The 24,254-nt window shown below is 40.7% G+C and overlaps 1 protein-coding gene across 1 annotated transcript in view; it reads left to right on the top strand.

The window, feature by feature from the left end:
• Positions 1–24,254, top strand: part of PHKA1 (phosphorylase kinase regulatory subunit alpha 1) — a 277,140-nt gene that overhangs the window by 57,235 nt on the left and 195,651 nt on the right.

Here is a 24,254-nt window from a genome sequence, read left to right as displayed (position 1 = left end):
ATTTGTGAATTTTCTAAGTCTCTGATGGTTATTGACTTCTAATTGTATTCCATTGTGGTCAGAGAATGTGCTTTGAATAATTTCAATCTTTTTAAATTTATTGAGGCTTGTTTTATGTCCCAGCATATGATCTATTCTGGAGAAAGTTCCGTGAGCACTAGAAAAGTATGTGTATCCTGGTGATTTGGGATGTAATGTCCTGTAGATGTCTGTTAAATCTAATTCATTTATCAGATTGTTTAGGTTTTCAATTTCCTTATTGGTCTTCTGTCTGGTTGATCTATCTATAGGAGAGAGTGATGTGTTGAAGTCTCCCACAATTATTGTGGAAACATCAATTGCTTCCTTTAGTTTTGCCAATGTTTCTCTCATGTATTTTGTGGCACCTTGATTGGGTGCATAGACATTTACGATTGTTATTTCTTCTTGCTGAATTGCCCCTTTTATTAGTATGTAGTGGCCTTCTTTGTCTCTCAAAACATCCCTGCATTTGAAGTCTATTTTATCTGAGATTAATATTGCTACACCTGCTTTCTTTTGGCTGTAGCTTGCATGAAATATTTTTTTCCATCCTTTCACTTTCAGTTTCTTTGTGTCCCTGTGTCTAAGATGAGTCTCTTGTATGCAACATATTGATGGTTCATTTTTTTTGATCCATTCTGCGAATCTATATCTTTTAATTGGGGAGTTTAATCCATTTACATTCAACGTTAAAACCGTGAAGGCATTTCTTGAATCGGCCATCTTATCCTTTGGTTTATGTTTGTCATATTTTTCCCCTCTGTCTATTAATATCCTTTATTGTACCCATACCGAATCTCTTTAGTACTGAACCTTTCTCCAGGTCTCTCTGTCCTTTCTTTGTTTCTCTGTGTGTAGGGCTCCCTTTAGTATCTCCAGTAGGGCAGGTCTCTTGTTAGCAAATTCTCTCAGCATTTGTTTGTCTGTGAAAAATTTAAGCTCTCCCTCAAATTTGAAGGAGAGCTTTGCTGGATAAAGTATTCTTGGCTGGAAATTTTTCTCACTCAGAATTTTAAATATATCGTGCCACTGCCTTCTCGCCTCCATGGTGGCTGCTGAGTAGTCACTACTTAGTCTTATGCTGTTTCCTTTGTATGTGGTGAATTGCTTTTCTCTTGCTGCTTTCAGAACTTGCTCCTTCTCTTCTATGTTTGACAGTGTGATCAGTATATGTCTCGGAGTGGGTTTTTTTTTGGATTTATTCTATTTGGAGTTCGCTGAGCATTTATGATTTGTGTATTTATGTTGTTTAGAAGATTTGGGAAGTTTTCCCCAACAATTTCTTTGAATACTCTTCCTCGACTTTTACCCTTTTCTTCCCCTTCTGGGACACCAATGAGTCTTATATTCGGACGTTTCATATTATCTATCATATCCCTGAGGTCCATTTCGAGTTTTTCAATTTTTTTCCCCATTCTTTCTTTTATGCTTTCATTTTCCATTCTGTCATCTTCCAGGTCACTGATTCGTTGTTCAACTTCCTCTAGTCTTGTACTATGAGTGTCCAGAATGTTTTTAATTTGGTCAACAGTTTCTTTAATTTCCATAAGATCATCCATTTTTTTATTTAGTCTTGCAATGTCTTCTTTATGCTCTTCTAGGGTCTTCTTGATTTCCTTCATATCCCGTACTATGGTCTCATTGTTCATCTTTAGTTCTTTGATTAGCTGCTCTAGGTGCTGTGTCTCTTCTGGTCTTTTGATTTGGGTGCTTGGGCTTGGGTTATCCATATCGTCTGGTTTTTTCATATGCTTTATAATTTTCTGTTGTTTTTGGCCTCGTGGCATTTGCTGAACTTGATAGGGTTCTTTTAGGGTTTGTAGACCAGTTGAAGTCCTTATCTCTAATTTATCAGATCTACAGCTTCGTGGAGTACACTTTCTCTAACTAACCAGCAGGTGGCGTCCACGAGCCACCTGTTCTCCACAAGCCAGATCTCCCCTGCTTAGCCTTTTTGGTGAGTGGGGGAGTGAGTCTTGTGGGGCCCAATTGGTGTACCAAGCTTGCGTGTGTAGTTGGTGTTGCCTGTCCTGTATGTGGGGCGTGTTTCTGGGCAGTCGGGGAGGGGGGGTGGCCCTAACAATCAAATCTCCCTGATGATCCTAGAGTTTTAAAGCTGCTGCAATAGTCTAATCCTTCAGTTCAGTCCTGCCACAGTTTGTCTCTGCCACTGACCCACAAGTCTTTGGTATTGGCGTATGGCTCCTGAGACTTGCAAGTGGGCCCCTCTTCCAGGCTGTGCACCCCGGGTCCTCTGTTGAGGGATGACTGTGCTATGTCACAGGTGAGTGCCGTCCCCCCAGGGCAGTTCTGGGCTGCTGGGCTGTGTTGGGAGGCTCCCAGTCTGCTCAAATGATGGCTGAATGGGGCTCTGTTAATTCACACTGCTCCCCCTTCCCAGCTCTAGGACATTCAGCTGAGGTTGCAGGGAAGGCTAATGTCCACGCCCAGTTTTGTGGTGTGTGCCTGTTATTTGAAGCACTTCCGTCACACTGGGTTGTCTGGGGCAGCTCTGGGCTATGGGGCTGGCGATGGGCAGGAGTGTTTCCTGTCCACCAGGATTGTGGCTGTGAGCTGACACCCCCCTTTTCTTGGGAAGTTGTGTTGTTTAGTGAATTTTCTCAGCCACTGGATTATTGCCTTTTGTCTCAGAGCTCTCTTAGTTCTGCTCTTGACTTGACGTGCCCAAATTTCAATTCTTTGAAGCTTTCTGTATTGAGCTTCTTAGAGTAATTGTTTTAGAAAAAGCAAAAAGGATTAAAAAAAAAAAAAAAAAAAAAAAACGGCCCTCCTCAGAGATCTAATGGGTTATTGAAATGCTAATAGACAAAGCAACCAGGGCCATTAAGGAAAGGTGCACAGGGCAGAGAGATCAGCTTTGCTTCGGGATTTGCATATGCGCCTCAAGGCCTGATCTCCGCCCTTCCCCTTTCTGTGTTCACCAGAACTCCAAAATCCTCTGCTTTTATTTTGGAGTTTTTCGTGTTGTTTTTTTTTCTATGCCTGTCTCCTCTCTGCTGGGCTGGCTGCTCTCAGAGTCTCTGGTGTCTGGTCTCAGTCTATCTATGGTTGGAGTTTGAATCAGTAGAATGAGTTTCCGATAAGAGCAGCCACTGCAATTCTCCCTTCTCCTTCCCGGAGCTGACAGCCCCTCCTCCCCCGGGACTGAGCCTGGCAGGGAGGGGCGCGGGTCCCCTGGCCGCAAAAACTTACAGATTTCGCTGATCTCAGCAGTTCCACGTTTTCATGAGTGTTGTATGAAGTATGCCCAAAGACAGATTGCTCTGTGGTGTCCAGTCCACGCAGTTCCTGGCTTTTTACCTACTTTCCTGGAGGAGTAATAGATGAAAGTGAAGCCTGCACAGCTCAGGCAGCTCTGGACTGACACAGAGGCCTCACAGTCTATAACGCTTCAACTTTTTCTCCGGGGGGGATTTGCGGAGCCATCCCGAGCAGACCACTTCGCCGCCGCTCATGGTGCCAGCCTCTCCGGGACCTGGCGGGGCAGCAGAGGGGCGGTCGGGCGCGCTCCCGACACAGCCGACGCCTGCGGGCGCGCAGCTGCGAATACTTCGCTCTCCTGGCTGCACTCCCCTAGGGGACCGAGCGGGCTGGCGAAGCGGAGCGCGCTGGGTTCTCTCTTGCCGGCTTCCCGCGTCCGAGCCTTCCCAACTCAGGTCCACGTACGTGAGCAGAAACTGGCTGCACCGCCTCTATCGACAGCTCCAGGCAGGGGCCGCAGGGTTTGGACCCTTTCAGGCGCTCGGCCCCAGCCTCCCTTCAGTGTGTCCGCCTCGCCGCCAGGCGCACCGTCCCGCCGGCTGCCTCAACAGCGTTCCGGCTCAGCCGGGCCGGCGTCTTCGCGGGACTCTGCCCTGACTGGGAGCCGGAGCCTCGGTCCCTTGAGCTCCGCCCCTACAGACGAACCTCCCCAGAGCGCTTTTTTCTCTATTAATTTTATTGTTAATTTTTTTCCTATGCTTGTCTTTTATTACTCATATAACCGTACCCTGGGTAAAGGGGATATAAGTCACGAGGTTTTTACAATCACACAGTAACAAGATAAAAGCTATATAATTATACAGTCATTATCAAAGATCAAGGCTACTGGGTTGCAGTTCAACAATTTCAGGTATTTCCCTCTGGCTATTCTAATACACTAGATGCTAAAGAGAAATATCTATATTTCTCAGTAGTCATAATCATTTGTTAAATTCTAACTTCTCTGTTACAACTCCTCCCTCATTTGATCATTCTTTCAATCTTTAGGGATATTTGGGCAACGACCATTCTAACTTCTTAATGCTGGAAAGGGGAGTCAACATTATGGGGTAGAGGAATGCAACTGGTTGATGTTCTTGGAGAGATTGGTACCTCTGGTTTTCGGGGCTTATATCTAGCATAGGAACAATCTGGAGGTTTTAAGTTTCTGAAAAAAAAATAAACTTAATAAGTAAAACTTTTATAGAGCCTTAGACAGAGCTCAGGGTATTCTTTAGGATTTTCAGGAATACTGGTGGTTGGGGTTTCACATACCGTGGCATTTTGCAATAGCTGGCTGAAGCTTGCATAAGAGTAACCTCCAGAATGACCTCTCAACTCTATTTGAAATCTCTTAGTAACTGAGACCTTATTTTGTTCCATTTCTTTTCCCCCTTTTGGTCAAGAAGGCATTGTCTATCCCACACTGCTAGGGCCAGGCTCATCCCTGGGGGTCATGTCCCACATTGCCAGGGAGACTTACACCCCTGGACATCATGTTCCACATAGTAGGAAGGGTATTGAGTTTATTTGCAGAGTTTGACTTAGAGAGGCCACATCTGAACAACAAAAGAGGTTCTCTGGGGGTGACTCTTAGGCATAATTATAAGTAGGCTTAGCTTCACCATTGCAGGAATAAGTTTCATAAGGGCAAGCCTCATGATAGAGGGCTTGGCTTACTAAATTGAGAATCCCTGATGCTTGAGAGAATATCAGGAATTTCCCAGGTGGGGAAATTTAATAGTTCCATATTTTTTCTTCAGTCCTCAAGGGACTTTGGAAATACATTTCTGCCCAAATTACTGTGGAATATATCAGGGTATTACATTATTAACCTGTGCAGAATTACAAGATCTCATTCCTTCTTCTAGGCTACATGTAATTAGGTTGTTTTAATAAACTGACCAGACAGGTTAAGTTAGATAGTGTGCTACAGAAAATTTAAATTTTGGACAAAATAAGCGTTGCTTCCTTTGGTCTCACACAGAAGTTGAAGTTTTAAAATATAGACAATATCATCCTTTACCCTGTATTCTTATTTACCTTAGTCCTAACCAGAACAGCTTCATTCATATCTCTAATTGAAGTCTGATCTCTTTTTCAGCTTCTTTTATCAGTTGCTGTATGGAGTAATGCTGACTTTCAGAGCTATAGAGCTGTAACTTTGAGTCTTAGGTGTCACACAGGTACCCAAAGTTCCAGGGATACCAGGTTATACACAAGGAACATAGCATCTCAGAATTTAGAAATAGTTAAAACTCAAGAATAAATGTGACTGCTGTAAAAGCTTTCAATCTAGGCCCTAATTTCCTTATAAAATGTTTTAAATGAGAGTATACAATATTTGTCCTTTTGTTTCTGGCTTAGGGAGTTTTACCTCCCCTTCAGTGTTTGGGAAGAGTTTGAGCAGAATTGGAGTTAGGTCTTGGAATGTTTGGTAGAATTCGCCTGTGAAGCCATCTGGTCATGGGTTTTCTTTTTTGGGAAGATTTTGATGACTGATTCAATCTCTTTACTAGTAATTGGTTTGTTGAGATATTCTGTTTTTTTCTTGAGTCAATGTAGGTAGTTTGTGGGTTTCTAAGAATTTGATATTTCATCTAGTTGATCTAATTTATTGGCATACTGGGGTTTTCGTAATATTCTCTTATAGTCCTTTTTATTTCAGCATGGTTGGCAGTAATGTCCCCCTTTTCATTTCTGATTTTCGTTATTTGTATTCTCTCTTTTTTTATTTGTCAATCTACCTAAAGTTTTGTCGATTTTATTGATCTTTTTAAAGAACCTACTTTTGGTTTAGTTGATTCTATTATTTTTTTGTTTCCTATTTCATTTATCTCCACTCTAACCTTGGTTATTTCCTTCTTTCTGCTAGCTGAGAGTTTAGTTTGCTCTTCTTTTTCTGGTTCTTAAAGTTCTGAGGTTAGGTCTCTTATTTGAAGTCTTTCTTCTTTTTTAAAATAAGCATTTAGAGCTATAAATTTCCCTGTCAGCATTACCTTCACTGCATCCAATACGTTTTGGCTGGTTGTATTTTCATTTTCATTTGCTTCAAGGTATTTCTTAATTTCACTTCTGATTTCCTCTTTAAGTCATTGGTTGTTTAACAGTATGTTGTTTCATTTCCACATACTTATGAATTTTCCGTTTCTTCCTCTGTTATTGATTTTTATCTTTATTCCGTTGTGGAGAATATGCATTGTATGCTTTCAATATTTTTTAATTTATTGAGACTTGTTTTGTGACCCAACATATGATCTAACCTGGGGAATTATCCATGTGCACTCAAGAAAATTGTGTATTCTGTTTTTGTTGGGTGCATTGTTCTATATATGTCTGTTAGGTCTAGTTGGTTTAGTGTATCATTAAAGTCCTGTACTTCTTTAATGATCTTCTGACTAAATGTTCTATCCATTATTGAGAGTGGTGTGTTGCAGTTTCCTACTATTAATGTAGAACTGCCAATTTCTCTCTTCAAATCTGTCAGTATTCATATATTTTAGGGCTCTGCTGTTAGTTGTATGTATATTTATAATTGTTACATCCTTTTGTTGAGCAATCCCCTTATCAGTATCTTAATGACCATCTTTGTCTCTCATAACTGTTTTTAATTTAACGTCTATTTTATCCGATATTAGAATAGCCACCCCAGCTCTCTTGTGGTTACTACTTGCATGGTATAGTTTCTTTCCATCCTTTCACTTTAAACTTACTTATGTCTTTCACTTTTAGGTGAATGCCTTGCGGACAGCATATAGTTGGGTCATGCTTTTTTATCCATCCTACCAATCTCTGCCTTTTGACTGGCGAGTTCAACCATTTACATTTAAAATCACTACTGATAATACTGGACTTTTCTTCTGTTATTTTCCTATTTAGCCTTTGTAAGACTTTTACCGTTTTTGGCCCTCACTTCCGTTAATGCCAACTTTTATATTTATTTGTTTTTTTATGTTATACCATATTGAGTGCCTTCTCACTTCTGTCTGGATCTATTTTTCATCTATTTTCTTTGTGGTTACCATGGGGTTAAAATTTAACATACTAACTGTATAATATATTTGATTTGATGCCAACTGTGATGGTTAGGGTCATGTGTCAATTTGGCCAAGTGATGGTGCCCAGTTGTCTGGTCAAGCAAGCAGTGGCCTAATGGTTACTGCAAGGACATTTGTGGCTGGTTAATAAACCAGAAGGCTGGTTATTAAATCATCAGTCAATTAACTGCATCTGTGCCTGATTACATCAACAAAGGGCATGTCTTCTGCAATGAGAGAATTCAATCAGCTGGATTTTATCTAATCAGTTGAAGACTTTTAAGGGAGAAGACAGAGAATTTTCACTTCTTCTTCAGCTAGCCAGCCTCTCCTGAGGGGTTCATCGAAGACCTTCATTGGAGTTGCCAGCTTACTGCCTGCCCTGTGGAATTTGGACTCGTGCATTCTGCCCTATGGAACTTGGACTCATGCATCCAGCCATACAGAATTTGGACTCGTGCATCCCAACCATTGCATGAGACACTTTTATAAAGTTTCATATTTACAGATATCTCCTGTTGGTTCTGTTTCTCTAGAGAACCCTAACTAATACAGCTTGGTACTGGAAGTGGTTCTTGAGAAACAGAAACTTAAAATTGGCTTTTACAATTGGTTTTCTACTCTGTTTAAATTCAAAGGCACTAATGACTACATTTCCAGTAATCAAGATGGCACTGACAGTCCATGGCGTGAGTTGGCAATGGAGATGCACAAAATAGCACCATTTGATTCTCCTAATCATACTCTTCTATGAGGCAAGGCTCTGGATGACAATGTTTTTGACACCTTAACAGGGTTTTGTGGCATTAAGAGGTATAATGATGTTGGCTGGTTGCTCTTAGATATGCTACATAAAGTTATAAGAGAGAGGGGCAAGCTTAAGATTTCAAATTTGAAACTTAAAGGCTATATGACTGATGTAAAGGTTTCTATGTGTGCCCCGAAAGAAAAGCCTATTTCCTGTGGCCACAGACTTGAGATTTCTGAAAACCAGACCCAAAGTCTCATTGTGCGAGTAGCAGATTTACAATATAAACTAAAATCTCAACCTCGCAGGGTGTCTGCTGTAAAAGTAGAAGCATTTAACTCTTTTTAGGTTTTAATGAATTGGAATAGCTAGTAGTAAATACCTGAAACTATCAAACTACAGCCCAGTAGCCTTGAATCTTGAAGATGATTGTATAACAATGGAACTTACAAGGGAGGACAGTGTGATTGTTAAAGCCATGTGGCTCACACTCCCCTTTATCCAGTGTATGGATGGATAAGTAGAAAAATGGGGGCAAAAAAAAAAAAAACTAAAGGAAAAATAGGGCGGGGGAACAATTTGGATGTTCTGTTTTACTCTTAACTTTTTATTCTTACTTTCATTTTTTTTTTCTGGTACAAGGAAAATGTTTTAAAAAATAGATGGGGTGATGAATGAACAACTACATGATGGCAATGTGATCAATGGATTATATACTTTGGATGATTGTGTGGTATGTGAATAAATCTTAATAAAAGAAAAAGTAAAGGCATTGATTGGAAAAGATTGGGATCCTGAAACTTGGGATGGGGACATATGGACTGATAATAATGGCAGTGAGGACATTGGAACTCTGGATTCTTCAGAGTCTTTGCTACATATACCTGTAATGGTCTGCCCTGAGGAAACAATCCCCCCATCTCCAGTCTGCCCTGAGGAGCCTGCCATTCAACCTTCACCTAAAGAGATTAACCATTAGTGCCTGTTAAACCTGTAATCACCTCCCCTGAGGAAGAAGCTCTCACTCCTCTGTCTGGAGAGATTAATCCTGTTTCACCAGATGAATCTGCAACAGAATGTCCTGAGGTAATTTGCTTGAGGGATGCTTCTAATTCTTTTCATGACCTACCCCCACCACCACTCTTTTCTTCAAGACCTACAACTAGACTAAACTCCCAACAGACGCTGAAGGGTGAAGTACAAAGTGTGACCCGTGAGGAAGTAGGCTATACTCCAAAAGAACTGCATGAGTTTTCCAATTTATATAGACAGGAATTGGGGGAATAGGTGTGGAAATGGATATTAAGGGTATGGGATAATGGTGGAAGGAATATAAAGTTGGATCAGGCTGAAGTTATTGATATGGGCCCACTAAGCAGAGATTCTGCATTCAGTGTTGTAGCTCAATGGGTTAGAAAGGGCATTAACAGTTTGTTTGGGTGGTTGGCTGAAACATGGATCAAAAGGTGGCTGACATTACCTGAGGTCAAAATGCCAGAACTGCCCTGGTATAATATAGAGGAGGAGATTTAAATGCTTGGACAGGTTGGAATGTTGGAGTGGATTTATCTTGGAAGACCTACTCACACACCCCTGGAATGTCCAGAGGACACACCTTGTACGAGGACTGTGAGGAATAAATTTGTGAGACTAGCTCCATCATCCCTGAAGAGCTCTGTAGTCACCCTTCTCTGTAGGTCAAATATTGTTGTGGGAATTGCTGTCACTGAGCTGGAATCCTTAAACACAATGGGGATAATCGGATCCCAAGTTGGCAGAAGCCATGTGGCATCAGTTAATCGCCAAAAACAAGGTGGGCATGGCTGTCATAATGGAAAACAGGCTCAAAGCAGCAGTCACAGTAATCTGACATGCAAAGACTTATGGCATTGGCTAGTAGATCATCAAGTACCTAGAAGTAAAATAGATGGGCAATCTACTAAATTCTTCTTTGATCTGTATAAGCAGAATAATTCTAGGTCAAGTGTACAAGAGTCTAACTTGAATTAAAAAAAAAAAAAACAGAGAGTCACAGCCCCTTAACCAATTCCCAGACTTGAGGCAGTTTACAAACCCAGAGCCCCTTGAATGAGGGGAAGGCCAGATGCCCTTGGGGAAGGACCCTGTTACACTGTCAAAATTTTATACTGTTAATCTTCCTCCCAGCCTTCCCCAAGGGGACCTACAGCCTTTTACCAGGGTAACTGTGTATTGGGAAAAAGGAAATGATCAGACATTTCGGGGATTATTAGACACTGGCTCAGAAGTGGCATTAATTCAAAGAGACCCAAAACATCACTCTGGTCCACCAGTCAGAGTAGGGGCTTTTGGAGGTCATGTGAGTAATGGAGTTTTAGCTCAGGTCCATGTCACAGTTGGTCTAGTGCATCCGCTGACGTATTCTTTGGATATTCCCCCAGTTCCAGAATGCATAATTGGAATAGACATACATACTCAGCAACTGGCAGAAGCACCACATTGGTTCCCTGACTCATGAAGTGAGGTCTATTATGGTAGGAAAGGCCAAGTGGAAGCCAGTAGAACTGCCCCTGCCTAGCAAAATAGTAAATCAGAAGCAATACCAGATTCCTGGAGGGATTACAGAGATTAATGCCACCCATGCCATTGAAAGATGCGTGGGTGGAGATTCCCACCACATCCCCATTCAACTCTCCTATTTGGCCTGTGCATAAAACAGACGTGTCTTGGAGGATGAAAGTGTATTATCATAAGCTTAACCTGGTCGTGACTCTAATTGCAGCTGCTGTTCCAGATGTGGTATCATTGTTTGAGCAAATGAACACATCCCCTGCTAACAAGTATGCAGCTATTGATCTTGCAAATGCTTTTTTCTCAATAACTGTTAGCAAGGACCATCAGAAACAGTTTGCATTCAGCTGGCAAGGCCAGCAGTATACTTTCACTGCCCTACCTCAGGGGTATATCAACTCTCCAGCCCTATGTCATAATATTGTCCACAATCTTGATCATTTCTCCCTCCTACAAGACAACACACTGGTCCATTATTTTGAAGATATCATGTTGATTGGACCTAGTGAGCAAGAAATAGCAAATACTCGAGACTTATTGGTAAGGCATTTGTGTGTCAAAGGATGGGAGATAAAACCAACAAAAATACAGGGGCCTTCTACCTCAGTAAAATTTCTAGGTGTCCAGTGGTTGCGGCATGTCGAGATATTTCTTCTAAGGTGAAGGATAAGCTATTGCCTCAGGCCCCTCCTATGACCAAAAAAGATGCATAACACCTAGTTGGCCTCTTTAGATATTGGAGACAGCATATTCCTCATTTGGGTGTGCATTTACCAAGTGACCAGAAAAGCTTCTAGTTTTGAGTAGGGACAGGAACAGGGTGAGACTCTGCGACAAGTCCAGGCTGCTGTGCAAGCTGCTCTGCCACTTGGACCATATGATCTAGCTCATCCAATGGTGCTAGAAATGTCAGTGGAAAATAAAGATGCTGTTTGGAGCCTTTGGCAGGCTCCTATAGGAGAATCACAATGCAGGCCCTTAGTATTTTTGAGAAAAGCCTTACTATCCTCTGCAGATCGTTACTCTCCTTTTGAGAAACAGCTTTTGGCCTGCTATTGGGCCTTAGTAGAGACAAAACACTAAACTATGGGCCACCAAGTTACCATGAGTCCTGAGTTGCCTATCATCAGCTGGGTGTGGTCTGACCCGCCAAGCCATAAAGTTGGGCATGTGCAGCAGCACTCTATCACAAAATGGAAATGGTATATACGAGAGGGCTTGAGCGAGTCCTGAAGGCACAAGTAAGTTACATGAGGAAGTGGGCCAAATGCTAATGGCCCCCACTCCTGCCACATTACCTTCTCTTTCCCAGTCCACAGCTATGGCCTCTTGGAGAGTTCCTTACAATCAGTTGATTGAGGATGAGAAAACTCGGGTCTGGTTTACAGATGGTTCTGCACAATATGCAGGTACCACCCAAAGTGGACAGCTGCAGCACTGCACCCCTTTCTGTGATGTCCCTGAAGGACAGTCATAATGGGAAATCCTCCCAATGGGCAGAACTTCGAGCAGTGCACCTGGTTGTTCATTTTTCTGTGAAGGAGAACTGACCAGAAGTGCATTTATATACTGTTTCATGGGTTGTTGCTAATTGTTTGACTGGATGGTCAGGGACTTGGAACATAATTGGAAAATTGGTGACAAAGAAGTCTGGGGAAAAAGTATGTGGATAGACCTTTCTGAGTGGGCAAAAAAAAAAAAAAAGGTATTTGTGTTCCATATGAATGTTCACCAGAGGGTGACATCTGCAGAGGAAGATTTTAATAATCAAGTGGATAAGATGACCTGTTCTGTGGATACCAGTCAGTGTCTTTCCCCAGCCACTCCTGTCATTGCCCAGTGGGCTCATGAACAAAGTGGTCACGATGGTAGGGATGGAGGTTATGCATGGGCTCAGCAACATCGACTTCCACTCCCCATGGCCAACCTGGCCACAGCCACTGCTTAATGCCCAATCTGCCAGCAGCAGAGACCCACACTCAGTCCCTGATATGGCGCCATTCCCCGAGGTGATCGGCCTGCTACCTGGTGGCAAGTTGATTACATTGGACCACTTCCATTATGGAAGGGGCAGCGATTTGTTCTAACTGGAAGACACATACTCCAGATATGGGTTTGCCTTCCCTGCATGCAGTGCTTCTGCCAAAACTACCGTCTGTGGATTTACAGAATGCTTTATCCACTAACATAGTATTCCACACCGCATTGCTTCTGATCAAGGAACCCACTTCACAACAAAGGAAGTGAGGGAATGGGCACATGCTCATGGAATTCTCTGGCCTTACCATGTTCCCCATCATCCAGAGGCAGCTGGTTTGATAGAATGGTGGAATGGCCCTTTGAAGACTCAATTATGGTGCCAACAAGGTGGCAATACCTTGCAAGGGCTGTGGCAGTGTTCTCCAGGAGGCTGTGTATGCTCTGAATCAGCGTCCACTCTATGGTGCTGTTTCTTCCATAGCCAGGATTCACAGGTCCAGGAATCAAGGGGTGGAAATGGGAGTGGCACCACTCACTATCACTCCTAGTGATCCACTAGGAAAATGTTTGCTTCCTGTCCCTGCAACCTTAAGCTCTGCTGGTCTACAAGTCTTAGTTCCAAAAGAAGGAGTGCTCCCACCAGGAGACAACAATAATTCCATTGAACTGGAAGTTAAGACTGCCGCCTGGCCACTTTGGTCTTTTCATGCCTCTGAATCAACAGGCAAGGAAGGGGGTTACTTTACTTGCCAGGGTGATTGATCCTGACTATCAAGGGGAAATAGGACTGTAACTACACCATGGAGGTAAAGAAGAGTTTTCCTGGAATACAGGAGATCCCCTAGGGCGTCTCTTAGTACTACCATGCCCTGTGATTAAAGTCAATGGAAAACTGCAAAAACCCAATCCAGGCAGGACTACCAATGGCCCAGAAACTTCAGGAATGAAGGTTTGGGTCACCCCACCAGGCAGAGAACCACGGCCAGCTGAATGCTTGCTGAGGGTAAAGGGAACATGGAATGGGTAGTGGAAGAAGGTAGTAAAAAATATGAACTACAACCACCTGACCAGTTACAGAAAGGAGGACTGTGATGGCATGAATAGTTCCTCGTTTTATTATGAGTATGTTTGTATTTCTCCATAAAGCAAATATCTTTGTTTCCTTATCTATCTTATCCTCTTATCATATGACATAATTTGTATTGTTCATTTCATAGCATTTAAGTTATAGGAATTCAAGTTTAAGAGTGAATGTTACCCAAGGACTTGCACTGTATTCTGGAGAGATTTAGCGTGTTTCCGGTTGTACGCAGTGCAGCTGAGTATTGTTAGGTGAAACATGTCTATTATTGTGTTCTATTTAGAAATTACGTATGTTTTAAGGTGATGTATATAGCTGCCAAGTTGACAAGGGGTGGACTGTTATCATTAGGTTCATGTGTCAACTTGGCTAGGTGATGATGCCCAGGTGTCTGGTCAAGCAAGCAATGGCCTAACCGTTACTGCAAGGACATTTGTGGCTGGTTAACAAACTAGATGGCTGGTTTATTAAATCATCAGTCAGTTGACTCTGTGGCTGATTACATAAACAAAGAGCAGGTCTTCCACAATGAGAGAATTCAGTCAGCTGGATTCAGTCCAATCAGTTGAAGACTTTTAAGGGAGAAGAGAAAGAACTTTCACTTCTTCAGCTAGCCAGCCTCTCCTAGGGAGTTCATTGAAAACCTTCATCGGAGTTGCCAGCTTGCTGCCTGCCCTACAGAATTTGGACTCATGCATCCTTCCCTACAGAATTTGGACTTATGCATGCCCACAGTTGCATGAGACACTTTTATAAAATCTCATATTTGCAGATCTCTCCTGTTGGTTCTTTTTCCCTCGAGAACCCTAACTAATACACCAACTCAACTTCAGTAACATGCACACATACTTTTCCTATACCCCTCTGTCCCACCACCATTTTTTTGTACTTGTTGCAACTTATATCTGTGTACACTGTATATCCAAAAAGATAGATTTATCATTACTTTTTTTGTGAATCATATCTTATTTTTTATTAATATTATTTATCAAAAAGCTTTTTAAAATTTTTAAACAAAACAAAACAAAGGAATAAGAAAAACAAATAATGTAAAGTGACCACATTGCTTCCAACATGTCCCTTCCATACCACAAGAAAATTAACAAACCATAACAAAACAAAGATAAGAAAAACAAATAACCTAAAATAACTAAAATGCTTCCAACATGTTCTTAGCATACCCAAGAAAATTTACATTCCTTGTTTTCTTTCATCTCTAGATATTTAGTGATTTCTCTTGCAGTTTCTTCTTTGACCCACTGATTGATTTGATCAGTATATGTCTCAGAGTGGGTTTACTTGGATTTGTTCTATTTGGAGTTTTTTGGGCATCTTTGTTTCACACATTTATGTCATTTAGAAGGGTTGGGAAGTTTTCCCCAACTATGTCTTGAAACACTCTTCCTAGCCCTTTACTCTTCTGGGATACCAGTGATTCTTATATTTGTGCACTTCATCTTGTCCATTATTTCCCTGAGATTTATTTCAAATTTTTTTATTTTTTCACCATTTATTCTTTTGTGTGTTCTCATTCCTTTACTCTGTCTTCTAGTTCAATAATCCCCATCTTCTGCCTCTTGAAATATGCTGTTATGTGTCTCTAGCATATTTTTAATTTGATCACCAGTATCTTTTCTTTCCATAAAGTCTGCTATTTTTTCTTTTTAATTTACTCTTTCAAATTCTTCTTTATGATCTTCCAGGGTCTTCTTGATGTCCATTATGTCTTTAGTTATCTCAGTGTTGTTGTTTTGGAGCTTTGTGTATAATTTTTAAATTAATTGCTCAAAATTTTATGAGTGTTCTGGATTTTGAATTTTCTGGTTTGGCTTGTCCATATCTTCTGATTCTTCAGGTGCTTTTTGATTTTCTGTTGGCTTTGGGGCATTTGCTTATATTGATATGATTATTTTGGGAAATGCAGGATTATTTGAGCATTTATATATAATTTGGCATAGCTACAGCTTGGTGGGATGCACTTTCTGAGTCTTACCAGCAGATGGAGCTCTTGAGCCACCTCTTACCCACTAGCCTGCCATCCCCCAACATTTTCTGAGTTCTGGGTGGGGTCCAAACTAGGTGGATCCAATCAGTGCAGCAGGGAGTCCACTCCAGGGCACAGTTGTCCTGGCAATTCCCAGAGCTGTGATTGGACCACTCCGGGGCTGTAGAGCTGCATGTCTCATCTTCCAGCTCAAATGCACCCCAGTCACTGTCCACCATGTGCCTGTGATTCCCTTGTGCTGGGGAGGGGCACCTGGAGCTTCTGTGTGGCACCCTTTCCTCTTGGCTGTGCACACCATGGGTTTCTGTCATGATCAGATCCTGGTTTTACTGGGCTCTGACCATGGGCCCCCACTCTGATACAAGCAGATGTATTGTCACTTCTGGATGCTGATCCTCTGGCTCAGACACAGCCCCTTGATTGTTTTCCACAGCATGGGTCCCAGAGGAGTGCTGATATCTTTTCTGGCTGTCTCTTCTATTTGTTGTGATATTTGATGGTGTTGAGCACAGCTCTACCCGGGGTTCCCAGGCCTGGCTACTCCCCACTGCCATTTCCGCAGCCTAGGGAACTTTTTTTTCTATCATTACTTTTTATGCATATGCATTTTAGCACCTGTAGGAAGATATGGGGCTATATACCAAACAATACAATACAGTAATTGTGCCGGTTTGAGTGTATTGTGTCCCCCAAATGCCATTATCTTTGTGGTCTTGTGTGGGGCAGAAGTTTTGGTGCTGGTTGGATTTGCTTGGAGTGTGCCCCACCCAGCTGTCGGTGATAATTTTGATGAGATGTTCCCATGGAGGCGTGGCCCCACCCATTCGGGGTGGGCCTTGATCGGTGGAGCTATATAAATGAGCTGACTCAAAGAGGAAACGGAGTGCAGCTGGGAGTGATGTTTTGAAGAGGCGCAAGCTTGCTAGAGAGGAACGTCCTGGGAGAAAGCCGTTTTGAGGCCGGAGCTTTGGAGCAGATGCCAGCTGCCTTCCAAGCTAGCAGAGGTTTTCTGGACGCCATTGGCCATCCTCCGGTGAAGGTACCCGATTGCTGAGGTGTTACCTTGGACGCTTTGTGGCCTTAAGACTGTAACTGTGTAGTGAAATAAACCCCCATTTTATAAAAGCTTATCCATCTCTGGTGTTTTGCATTCTGCAGCATTAGCAAACTAGAACAGTAATACTAGCATTTATAATTACCCTAATGGTTACCTTTACCACAGGTCTTTCTTTATGCTGTTTTGAACCCATTTATTGTCCTTTCTTGTCAGTCTGAAGAACTCCCTTTAGCATTGCTTATAGGGCCAGACTAGTGGTGATGAACTTCCTCAGCTTCTGTTTATCTGAGAATGTCTTAATCTGTCTCATTTTTGAGAGTCTCACTGGATATAAAAGTCTTGGCTGGCAGTTGTTTTCCTTCAACACTAAGTATTTCAACCCACTGCCATTTTGCCTCCATGGTTTCTGATGAGATATTGGTACTCAGACTAATTTTGGACTCCCTTGTATGTAACATGTTGCTTTTCTCTTGCAGCTTTCAGAACTCTTTCCTTGTTCTTTGCATTTGATAATGCAATCAATAATTAATAGCATGTGTTTCTCTTCATGTTTATCTTGTTTTGGTGTTCTTTGGTCTTCTTGGATGTGCATATTCACATCTTTTGCTAAGTTTTGGAAGTTCTCTGTCATTATTTCTGTTACTATTCCTTCTGTGCCTTTCTCTCTTTCTTCTCCTTCTGGGATTCCCATAATGTGTACGTTGATGTGCTTGATGGTGTTCCATAGCTGTCTTAGGCTGTTTTCACATTTAATATTTCTTTTATCTTTGTTCTCCTCAGCCTGACTCATCTCAAGTGTCTTATCTTCATGTTCACTGATGCTTTCTTCTGCTGCTCCAATCTGTTCTTGAAACCCTCCTAGCCACCAGTGATCCAAATCAAAAGCCATGATCAGTGATCAGCTGTGCCCACCCCTGTTCTTGAAGAAGAGGATTTTTAAGTTCCATTCTGTTACCAGCAGTTAGACAGGGACTGGACTGCACCATGTCCTGTTATGAGAGTTGGGGATGGGTGCTTGTAGCCCCTGCGTGGAGGGAGCACTTTATGTTTCTTTATTGAAATTAACTGCCTCTTCCCCCCACTCTTCCCTGGTTGCTGTACAGTGTTCCTCTGGTCTCTAGAGTTTCAAAATAGTTGTTTCAGATGGTCCCTGACTGTTTAATAGTTGTTTTGGTGGGAGGACTGAGTCCTGGAGCTTCCTACTTGGCCATTTTTTCCGGTAGTCCTCACCTTCATTTTTGAAAGATATTTTCTGTGGTTATAGACTCTTATATTGACAGGTTTGTTGTTTTCTTTCAGTGTTTTAAAGATGCTTCCCCACTGTCTTCCCTCTTTCATTGTTTCTGATGAGAAAAGTTGTTGCCCTCCTTATTTCTGTTACTTTATATATAATGTACCTTTATCCCTAGCTGCTTCTAGGAGTTGTTTTCTATTATGGCAGTTCAATTATGGTGTTCTTAGTTAGTTTTCTTCATGTTTCTTGTGCTTGGAATTCATTTAGCTTCATGGATCTTGGATTTATAGTTTTCGTGAAAAGTTTTCAGCAATTATTTCTTCATTTTTTTTGCACCTGCCCTTCCTTCAGAGACTCCAATTTCATGTACATTAGGCTGCTAGAAGTTGCCCCACAGCTCACTGATGCTTTCTGTAGTTTTTATTAAAAGTATTTTTTTTTATTTTTTTATTTGAGAAGTTGTGGGTTTACAGAACAATCATACATAACATTCAGGATTCCCATATACCACCTTATTACACCCCACATTGGTGTGGAACATTTGTTACAAGTGATAAAAGCACATTTTTGTAATTGTACTATTAGCTGTAGTTCATGGTTTAATTCAGGGTTCACTGTTTGTATAGTTCAGTTCCATGGATTTAAAAAAAAATGTATTCTAAAACCATAAATGCAACCTAACATTTCCCCTTTTAACCATATTCAGATACATATTTCAGTGCTGTTAATTACATTCACAGTGTTCTGTTATCATCACTGCCAACCATTACCAAAACATTTCCATCATCCCAAATAAGAATACTGTACATTTTAAGCCTTAATTTCCTATTCCCTATCCCCACTCCATTCCCGTTAACCTATATTCTGGATTCTGACTCTGTGAGTTTACTTATTCTAATTATTTCATATCAGTGATATCATATAATATTTGTTCTTTTGTGTCTAGCATATTTCCCTTAGCATGATGACTTCAAGCTTCATCCATGTTGTCACATATATCAGAACGCCTTTCCTTTTTATAGCTGAATAATGTTCCATTTGTGTCTATATATACATTTTGTTTATCCATTCATCAGTTGATGAACCCTTGGGTTGCTTCCAACTTTTGGCAATTGTGAATAATGCTGCTATGAACATTGGTGTGCAAATATCTGTTCGAGTCCCTACTTTCAATTCTTTTGGGTATATACCTAGAAGTGGGATTGCTGGGTCCTATGGTAATTCTATACTTTGGTTTCCATGGAACTTCCAAACTTTCTTCTACAGCAACTGCACAATTGTACAATTCTCTCTAGCATTGAATGAGTGTTTTTGTTTCTGTGCATCCTCTCCAACACTTATAATTTTCTGGGTATTTTTAATGGTAGCCATTTGAGTGGGTGTGAAATGGTATCTCATTGTGGTTTTGGTTTGTATTTACCTGATAGCTGATGATGTTGAGCATGTTTTCATGTCCTTTTTGCCATTTATGTAGCTTCTTTGGGGTCTTTAGTTTTTTTTAATTATTTTTCCCTGTGTTTCATTTTGGATAGTTTCTGTTGCTTTGCTTTCAAATTCACTAATCCTTTTATTTGCAATGTCTAATTTGACATTAACCATAAACGGTTATTTTTCATCTCAGACATAGTTTCATCTCTAGAAGTTCATTTTTTTTTTGCATTTTATTTTTTTTTAATCTTCATTTTATTGAGATATATTCACTTACCACGCAGTCATACAAAACAAATCGTACATTCGATTGTTCACAGTACCATTACATAGTTGTACATTCATCACCTAAATCAATCCCTGACACCTTCATTAGCACACACACAAAAATAATAAGAATAATAATTAAAGGGAAAAAGAGCAATTGAAGTAAAAAAGAACACTGGGTACCTTTGTCTGTTTGTTTGTTTGTTTCCTTCCCCTATTTTTCTACTCATCCATCCATAAACTAGACAAAGTGGAGTGTGGTCCTTATGGTTTTCCCAATCCCATTGTCACCCCTCATAAGCTACATGTTTATACAATTGTCTTCGAGATTCATGGGTTCTGGGTTGTAGTTTGATAGTTTCAGGTATCCACCACCAGCTACCCCAATTCTTTAGAACCTAAAAAGGGTTGTCTAAATTGCGCGTAAGAGTGCCCACCAGAGTGACCTCTCGGCTCCTTTTGGAATCTCTCTGCTACTGAAGCTTATTTCATTTCCTTCTAGAAGTTCATTTTATATCTCTTTTACATCTTCCATGTGTCTACTTAATTTTGTGAACAAATGGAATACAGTTTTATTAATAAATGCTTTAATGTCCCTCATCTGCTTAGTCTCACATCCGTGTCAGTTCCAAGGTTGGTTTCAATTGATGGATTTTTCTTCTTGTTATATACTGTATCTTTCTGCTTCTTTGCATACGTGATAATTTTTCAATGGGTGCCTGACATTGTGAATGTTACCTTGTTGGGGCCTGGATGTTTTTATATCTTTATGTATATTCTCCAGCTTTTTTCTGGGACCCAGTTAAGTAACTTGGAAATATTTGGATACTTTATTGCTTTTACTATTTGTTAGATGGGTCCAGAGTCATCTTTAGTCTAGGGCTAATTATTCACCACTATGCAAGACCCTTATTTATATTCTGTCCAATGCCCCACAAATTATGAGATTATGTAGTCTGGCTTTTTGGTGTTCTGGTCCTTTGTGAACACTGCACATTTTTCCCTCTAATTTGGGTGGTTCTTTCCTCTACCTCAGGTAGTTTCCTCATAATCATGCATTGATAAGTATTCTGCTGAATACTTGAGGGGGACCTTCTGTAGATTTTGAGGGTTCCCTCACTGTGCAGCTCTCTCTTTTTCATTACTCTGCCCTGCACAGTTTAAGTGCCTTAGGCTCCTGAACTCTCAGCTCAATCTCTTCAACTCAGGGAATCTGCCAGGATCTGCTGAGATTCCACCTTCCTGTTGGCTCGAAACTCTCACAACAGTAAGCTGGGGCAATTGTAGGGCTTACAATTGTAGGACTTAAAATTGTTTTCCCTTTCTCTCAGAAATCACTGGCCTTCATTTCATGATTCCCATTGTATTGAAAACCACTGTTTCATATATTTCATCCAGGTTTTTTTTTTTTTAGTTGTTTGAGGTGGGAGGGTAAATCCAGTTTCTGTTACTTCATATTTGACAGAAGCATAAGTCTAAAAGACATTTTTTTTACATGTTTGATACAAGCAGACATTGTTGACTGGTCATTTTGCCTTCTGATACCACAGGGCTGCTGTGGTTTGGTGTAGAAGTCAGTGCTCTTTGGCCTCTCCATTGAGGGTAATAGTTGCAGCAGTAGAATAGTGATATTTGTTCCCTCTCATACTCTCAATATTTACTTCACAAAGTAGAGCTGGGCAAGGGGGCATAAAAAGCCAACCATGGGGTAAATATGGCTTACCTTTCTGAAGCTTCATTTTAACTCAGAACTTAGGCATGAAAAGAAATTTAAGATAGATTCATAAATAAATATAGATGTGTGTGTGTATTTCCAAGTTCTGTTCACTGAAAAGGCCTAGAAACAATGATACCCAGTGACAGTGAGTATACCCAGTACCCGGGTCTTGGTTTCTAACTATCACTCTCTAATAAAAGGAACCAGGGATCCTTGTAGAAGCTGTTGATTCATGAAAATAAATAATGAGCCTGAAGTATCTTGCGGTGCCAGAAGATAAGAAAGTGTTCAAAATAAGGGATGGGGTTTTGTTGAAAGGGCGCTGGAGCCAGGCTGAAAGAATGCCCAATAGCTGAAGCTGGAAAATTTTGAATAACAAAAATAAATAATTAGAGTAATTTTTTATAACCCAGAGAATAAACTAAATATCCAGGATTCATACTGATATAAATAAATAACTGATACATAAATGAATAAATGGAAGAGAAGGGACAGCTCTTCCTTAAAGGAGAGATCCAATTAATGACTGTAGAAAGAATGAGGGAGTAATAATATCACATTTAAAACCAGATTATAAGTAATAGTGCTGAATTGTAGGTTGAAAGGGGTTGTTTAGAGTCTTGTAAGTACTGATTAACACTACAAATATAAATAAGTTCTTTCATGAACTAGTACAAATGTGTGGCACTTGTACAAAGAGTTAATAAAAGAGTGGTATATGGGGGAAAATCACCTATTGCAAGCTATGGACTATAGTTAACAGTAATACCTTAATATTCTTTCATCAACAGTAACAGGTGTACCACAGCAATACTAGGGGTCAATAATGGGGGGGATAAAGGGTAAGGGGTTGTGCTGGTTTGAATCTATTATGCCCCCCACAAAAGCCATATTCTTTAATGCAATCTTGTACAGGCAGACTTACCAGTTTTCTGATTATGGTGGAACCTTTTGATTATTTCCATGGAAATGTGAATCACCCAACTGGGTGAACCCTTGGATTAAATTGCTTCCATGGAGGTGTGGACCCCATCCATTCAGGGTGGACCTTTTTTTTTAATTCAATTTTATTGAGATATATTCACATACCATGCAGTCATACAAAGCGTACATTCAATTGTTCATAGTACCATTATATAGTTGTGTGTTCATCACCAAAATTAATTTTTGAACATTTTCATTATCACACACACAAAAATAAGAATAAAAATTAAAGTGAAAAAGAACAATTAAAGTAAAAAAGAACACTGGGTGCCTTTTTTTTTTGCCCCCGTTTTTCTACTCATCCATCCATACACTGGAAAAGGAGAGTGTGGTCCATATGGCTTTCCCAGTCACATTGTCACCCCTCATAAGCTACTTTGTTACATAATCATCTTCAATATTCAAGGGTTCTCGGTTGTAGTTTGATAGTTTCAGGTATGTACTGCTAGCTATTCCAATTCATTAGAACCTAAAAAGGGTTGTCTATATTGTGCATAAGAGTGCCCACTAGCATGACCTCTCGGCTCCTTTTGGAATCTCTCTGCCACTGAAGCTTATTTAATTTCCTTTCACATCTCCCTTTTGGTCAAGAAGATGTTCTCCATCCCATGATGCCAGGTCTAGATTCCTCCCCAGGAGTCATATTCCACGTTGCCAGGGAGATTTACTCCCCTGGCTGTCAGATCTCAGGGTGGATCTTGATTTGTTCACTGGAGTACTTAAGAGAGCTCAAGAGTTGACACAGACGCTGATGCTTGGAGATGCTTGAAGATCCAGACGGAAGGGTTTTTGGAGATGCTAAGCTAAGAGATGAAGCCCAGAGTTTGTCCCAGAGAAGCTAAGAGAGGACTCCCAGATGCTTAGAGGGAAACACCCCAGAGAAACTAAGAGAGACAGAAGCTCAGAGACATTTTGGAGAAAGCCATTTTGAAATGCAACCAGAGAGCAAAGGACCAGCAGACACCAGCCACATGCTGCCTTCCCAGCTGACAGAGGTATTCTGGATGCCCTCGGCCTTTGTTCAGTGAAGGTATCCTCTTGTTGATGCCTTAGTTTGGACACTTTTATGGCCTTAGAACTGTAAATTTGTAACCTAATAAAACCCCTTTATAAAAGCCAATTCATTACTGGTATTTTGAATAACAGCAGCATTAGCAAACTGGATCAAGGGTATTTTGGGTTTTCTTTTTATGTCTATCTGTTATTTTTCTTTCTGGAGCAATGAAAATGGTCTAAAACTGAGTGTGATGATTGCACAACTAGGTGATGATACTGTGAGACACTGTATACTTCAGATAGCTTATGTGGTATGTGACTATATCTCAATAAAATTTGCAGTTAAAAAAAAGCAGCCCTGTAATAAGTGTTGCAGGCAAGATCTGCCTATGTATCCTAAATAGGGGTGAAAGTTTGAGGGAAACCAAGACATTCACTGTAGTCTTAAAGTATCTCTCCCAAGATGTTTATTAATTACAAAGTGAAAAATAGTAATGTTACAGTGGAGAAACCCAGCAGACATCACCTTATGTTAACCAAGTGGTGATTAAAATCACCAGACATTAAAATCCCATACCCCCTGATATGTTGCCTTGAGAAGAACACAGCATAATATCTGTGGTATTCTTACCAAAAATGCATAGCTTCAATCTAATCATGACAAAACATCAGCCAAACCCAAACTGAGGGAAATATATGACCACTGATCTTCAACAAGTGTCAAGGTCATGAAAGAAAAGGAAACAGTGAGGAACTGTCATTGATTGGAAGAGACTAAGGAGATATGACAATTAAAATGTTTTCTGGATTGGGTCCTAAAGGAGGGACATTAGAAAAACTGATAAAATCTGAATAAAGCCTGTAGTTTAGTTAACAGTATTGTGCCAA

The sequence above is a fragment of the Choloepus didactylus genome, chromosome X, assembly GCF_015220235.1.
Source record: "Choloepus didactylus isolate mChoDid1 chromosome X, mChoDid1.pri, whole genome shotgun sequence".
Classification (NCBI taxonomy): Eukaryota; Metazoa; Chordata; class Mammalia; order Pilosa; family Megalonychidae; genus Choloepus; species Choloepus didactylus.
Note: the sequence above shows the minus strand (reverse complement) of the source record. Positions and strands in the feature narration are given on the sequence as shown.